This window comes from Lepus europaeus, chromosome X, assembly GCF_033115175.1.
Source record: "Lepus europaeus isolate LE1 chromosome X, mLepTim1.pri, whole genome shotgun sequence".
NCBI classification, from domain to species: Eukaryota; Metazoa; Chordata; class Mammalia; order Lagomorpha; family Leporidae; genus Lepus; species Lepus europaeus.
Genome location: NC_084850.1, coordinates 84,688,935 through 84,694,542, shown reverse-complemented (window position 1 = coordinate 84,694,542; position 5,608 = coordinate 84,688,935). Strand labels below are relative to the sequence as shown.

Here is a 5,608-nt window from a genome sequence, read left to right as displayed (position 1 = left end):
TTTTCGTCTAGGGAAAGTCTGCAACAAATGTAAATACCTAATTTACAGAGCAAAGTTTTGGCTTTAAATAGGGTGTAAAAACTACCTAAAGGTTAATGTAGAATGTAGAAATGCCTCATTGGCTTCAAGTTCTGGTTTTCTTTTCCTTCCTTCCTCCCTCCCTCCCTCCCTCCCTCCCTTCCTTCCTTCTTTCCTTCCTTCCTTCCTTTCTTCCTTCCTTTGTTAATATTTATTTGAAACAGAGATAGAGGGAGCTAGGGAAGAATGGAGGGAAGGAAGGAAGGAGAGAGAGAGAGAGAGAGAGAGAGAGAGAGAGAGAGAGAGAGAGAGAAGGGAGATCTTATATGGAATTTGAACTGGTTCTCATATGGAATGCCTGAGTCTGAGGCAGCAGCTTAACCTGCTGCACCATAACCCCAGTACCTTTGGTTTTCTTTAAAAGATTTTTTTTTGTCTTGACTACAGCCATGGACAGACAAGGAGAAAAGCCTGAGCAATCTGATGAATCGAATTTCCAAGATGATGATTGGTGAGATTTGAAAAGTTCTATTTCCTGTTTGTTTTAATCTTACTCTTTTGGCTAAGCAATTTTCTTAAGTATTTATTTCATTTAGAGTCTTCAGTGTGTATAACTTGGTTAGTCATAAAATAGGAATTGTGAAGGATGTTAGAATACTCTCTGTAACATTCCACTTAGTGGTCAACAGCGCATAGCCCTGTGAATGAAAATTGCTTTAAGAAGCACTCTGACTTCAAAATCAGCTCTTAAGGCTTCCTGGTCTGGCCAAAAAGCCCATGAGAGCATTTCAGGCATGGAAAGCCAAGACACTGTGGCAAAAAGGATCTCTGAGTGAGACCGCAGTGGAAAGAAGTGGTCATCAAAGAAGGAGATACTTTTCTCTGAAGGGAGGAGAGAACTTCCACTTTGATTATGACCTTATCTAAATACTGAGAGTTTGCGGACTCAAAAGGCTTCCATAGCCTAGGCAGCTCATGTCAAGAGTCTTGGGTGATCACTGATGTCATACATGAGAGTGTTAATTGTTGAATTAACAACAGGAGTGCACTAACACCCCATGTAGGACCTCTGTCCTCAAAGAGTTGTATTATTAGAGTTGATAGTAAAACTTGTTCTCAAGATTTATTTCATTTTAGTGTATTAAATGGAGGATATTCTTATGTCTCATAAGTTTTAGTTGTGCCTAAGTGTCCAACTCCATTGCTTGTTTTCTTAGGTGCTTCCTTAATTAATGATAAAATTCTTTTTCAAGGACTTACTTTCTTTTAATGTATTAAGTGGAGGATATTCTCATGTCTCATAAGTTATAATTATGTCTAAGTGCCCACAAAAGATGTATCATTCTTGGGTGCTTCTTTAAAGTTAATTAAGTTTCTAAAAAAAGTGCAATTAATTTCTAGATGCAATGATTTCGAACAGCCCTTGTCTTAACTGTTGAGGAACAGTGTTTTTTTTTTTTTTTTTTTTTGGGGGGGGGTGCAAATTGTTGAACTCTTTATTTTGTATAGAGTTGGTCTTCTGTGTATAATGTTAATTGAAAATGGATCTTGGGGGCCGGCGCTGTGGCTCACTTGGTTAATCCTCTGCCTGCGGCACCAGCATCCCATATGGGCACCGGGTTCCAGTCCCGGTTGCTCCTCTTCCAGTCCAGCTCTCTGCTGTGGCCTGGGAAGGCAGTAGAGGATGGCCCAAGTGCTTGGTCGCCTGCACCCACGTGGGAGACCTGGAAGAAGCTCCTGGCTCCTGGTTTTGGATCGTTGCAGCTCCGGCTGTGGTGGCCATTTGGGGGATGAACCAATGGAAGGAAGACCTTTCTCTCTCTCTCTCACTGTCTGTAACTCTACATGTCAAATAAATAAATAAATAAATCTTAAAAAAAAAGAAAATGGATCTTAGTGGACAATTGGACTGGGAATGGGAGAGGGAGGAGCAGGAAGGGTGGGAGAGCAGGTTTGGTTTGAAGAATCACTATATTCCTAAAGTTGTATTTATGAAATGCGTGAAGTTTGTATTCCTTAAATACTAAATTTCTTTGGGGAAAAATACAGTTTCTGATTCTAGCTGTTCTGGAATGAAGTTCATGAGAATTGTCTATTTACTTTTCTGTCTTTGCCACTAGAATGTGAGATGCTTGGAAATTTTACTCCTTTTTGTGGTAGCTGCAGTACAAAGCATATAGTAGATGTTTAGCAAATGTTGAACGAATGAATGAGTGAACCACATATATTCTCATCATATTTGATTATATTTATTGTGTTGCAAAAATTATCAGGGGAATACAGTCCTGTGGCAAAAATAAACAATCCAGAAGCAGGTAAAGTAAAATGGAAGTCTACACCTCCACACATGTCTACACACACACACTTTTCCAAGGTACTAATTATGAATAATTTGATACTGGTTGTTACAGGATTTTATATAGTTATTTAAAAGCATATATAATGTTTATGGCTTGCAGCCTTAGTTTAAAAGAGGAGATCACTTTTTTTGAATCCTTTGTGAAGTTTTTAGTTGGTGTAGTTTGAAAGCTTCCTCATATGATGTTTTAGTCTGTTCATTCTCAGGTCCCCTGTGGCCCTATTGTCATGATTCACTTTTGTATCTTTGAATAGAAATAAATCACTGGCTTCCATCAGTGAGAGCTGATGATACTCAGCTAACATTTTCTCATGTCTTCGATTTATCAGCTGGGACGGAGTGGCTTGTTGCTTCTAATTCCACACCCCACCCGTCACCCCACTATTTTTATCCTAATTTCATTTTAGGCCTAAAGCCCTTCAAACCTCTTTGGATTTCAGAAACTCTGGTTTTTCTCTTTATTAATTTGAGATTTTTGAGGTTGAGTTGTTTAGGGCATTGGTAGCCTTCCTTTTAAAAAGTGTTTGTTATCTTTGCAGTTACATTTATAGTCCGGATACCACCACCGTTGATGATGATGTTGGTGAGTAGAGTATTTTCAACTGTCTTCGTAGACGTGACCGACATGTGATTTGGGATTGTTTGGCCAAAGTTAGTTTTCTGTCTTCTCTAGGGCCCTATCTAGATTGGTGAGATGAAATTTATTTCCCTGCTGCCAGGACCAGAAGAGGAAGTTCTCTGCTTCTTTTCTACTTGACTGTCTTCATCATTTCTGGCTGTGGGTCTCTTCACTTGGATTTCCTTTTACTTTTTCTTGGAAGATACAAATTTGGCAGCTTGCATTTAAGGACTTGGGCCTTAGGAAGTTACAAACATGGACACTCACAGTTTATTACCCTTCAGATGCTTTCTAATGCCCCTCTCTTTCTCTGATTTAGTTACGGTTCCAACGGAAGCACCAAAGAGAAAGGCCAGGTGAGTAGTAGAATTACTGAAGCTTGAGTTTTTTTTTTTTTTTTCAAAAGAAAGAACTATAGTTCTGGGTAAGAAAATTTCAGAGTAAACATCACATTTCCTCTGTAAGTACCGTGTGATCTTCAGCACAATCATAATGGAGTTTGACTGCACAACCAAGTTCAAAATGTTAACTTTCTTAACTTTCTTATCCCTGGCCCATTATCTAACTGGTCAGGTGTTTTTTTTCTTTTTCAGAAGGTCTGTGTGAACCAGGCCTTAACTTTGTTTCCACTAGTCCAAACACCGTTTTTTTTTTTTTTACTCCTTTACATTTTATTTTTAGGTTTTATCTATTTTATTTTATTTAAAAGGCAGAGAAAGAGAAACAGTTTCTATCCACTAGTTCACCCCTCAAATGTGCACGACAGCTGGGTCTGGGCCAAGCTGAAACCAGGAGCCTAGAACTCTATGTGAATCTCCCACAGGAGTGGTAAGGACCCAAGTACTTAGGCCATCTTCTGTAGAGTTACAGAGAGGGAGAGAGAGAGAGATCTTCTACCCACTGGTTCACTCCCCAGATGGCTGCAATGGCTGGAACTGGGCCGATCCAGAAGCCAGAAGCCAGGAGCTTCTTCCGGGTCTCCCACATGGGTGCAGGGGCCGAAGTACTTGGGCCATTTTCTACTGCTTTCCCAGGCCAAAGCAGAGAGTGGATTTGAAGAGGAGCAGCTGGGACTTGAACCAGTGCCCTTAGGTGATGCTGGCAGGTGGAGGATTAACCTACTGCACCACAGCACCGCGGTCTCCCCACCTCACCCCATGCTCCACAAGGGGCATCTTAACTGCTGAATGAAATGTCCACCCCTGAATTTTTTTCACGTGAAAAATATATCCTTTTTAAAAAAGATTTATTTATTTGAAAGAGTCACAGAGAGGCAGAGGCAGAGAGGGACAGAGAGAGAGGTCTTCCATCCGCTGGTTCACTCCCCAAGTGGCCACGAGGGCCAGAGCTGGGTCGATCCGAAGCCAGGAACCAGGAGCTTCTTGCAGGTCTCCAACATGGGTGCAGGGTCCCAAGGACTTAACACATCTTCTACTGCTTTCCCAGGCCATAGTAGAGAGCTGGATTGGAAGTGGAGTAGCCGGAAGTTGAACTGGCACCCCAATGGGATGCCGGCACAGCAGATGGTGGACTCACATGCTATGCCACAACACGGGCCCCCCAAAAACATATCTTTTCATTCCATTTTCCCATGAGCTTCTTGTTCATGAGAGTACTTTGGAAAAGTTTGTGGAAAATGGTGCCAAAATTTTTGACATGTATGTATAGTTAGTTTACCATGAGATGTATATATCAGGATTGATAATCCTTAGGAATTGATTGGATTGGTATGAAAGGGCTTTGGATAGACCCTGGGGTGAGTTGGGGAAGAGAAGAGTGAGCAGGAGTGAATAGAAAGGTGAGATAAGAACTAGAAGACAGGGACCGGCGTCGAGGCTCACTTGGTTAATCCTCTGCCTGCGGCACCAGCATCCCATATGGGCGCCGGGTTCCAGTCCTGGTTGCTCCTCTTCCAGTCCAGCTCTCTGCAGTGGCCTGGGAAGTCAGTGGAGGATTGCCCAGGTGCTTGGGCCCTGCACCCGCATGGGAGACCAGGAAGAAGCACCTGGCTCCTGGCTTCGGCTCGGCGTAGCGCCTCCTGTGGCGGCCATTTGGGGGATGAACCAATGGAAGGAAGACCTTTCTCTCTGTCTCTCTCACTGTCTAATTCTATCTGAAAAAAAAAAAAAAAGAACTGGAAGACAATCATACTCTGGCAATCAAGAAAAGAGAATTTTCAGCATAGAGTAGTCAGCAGCTTCACAGAGGCCCATCAATTTGGCAACTCACAAATGGTGAACAAGGTGGAACTGGAGTGACATTTGTAGCTATGACACATGCAGGCACGTCCTGTGACTGTGCTTTCAGTATTTTTCTGTCTCATCAGAAAACCAGAGGATATCTGTTAGACAATGGAAAAATACAGGAGGGTGGCAGCACACAGCAGGAGGCCATTCAAGTATGAGGACCCCAAGGGGGTTCTCCCCGTTGGTGCCCTGGCTGGTGCAGGGCCACTGCTGAGTAGGAAATGCTGTGAAAAGAAGGTCGCCTTCATATTGCTCTCATTTTCCCCCCTATCTTATCACTCAGCTGCATGGTGATTGACTTAGACTCTGATATTGAATACCAGCCTGAGATAAAGAAGCCAAAGATCTGTGAAGTCAGTAGTGACG

The 5,608-nt window shown here is 42.4% G+C and overlaps 1 long non-coding RNA gene across 1 annotated transcript; it reads left to right on the top strand.

The window, feature by feature from the left end:
• The first annotated feature begins 484 nt into the window (after positions 1-484).
• Positions 485-5,608, top strand: LOC133753312 (uncharacterized). The gene is made up of 4 exons (XR_009865040.1): positions 485-529; positions 2,917-2,960; positions 3,316-3,352; positions 5,526-5,608. It is a non-coding gene; the product is annotated as an uncharacterized LOC133753312 (long non-coding RNA).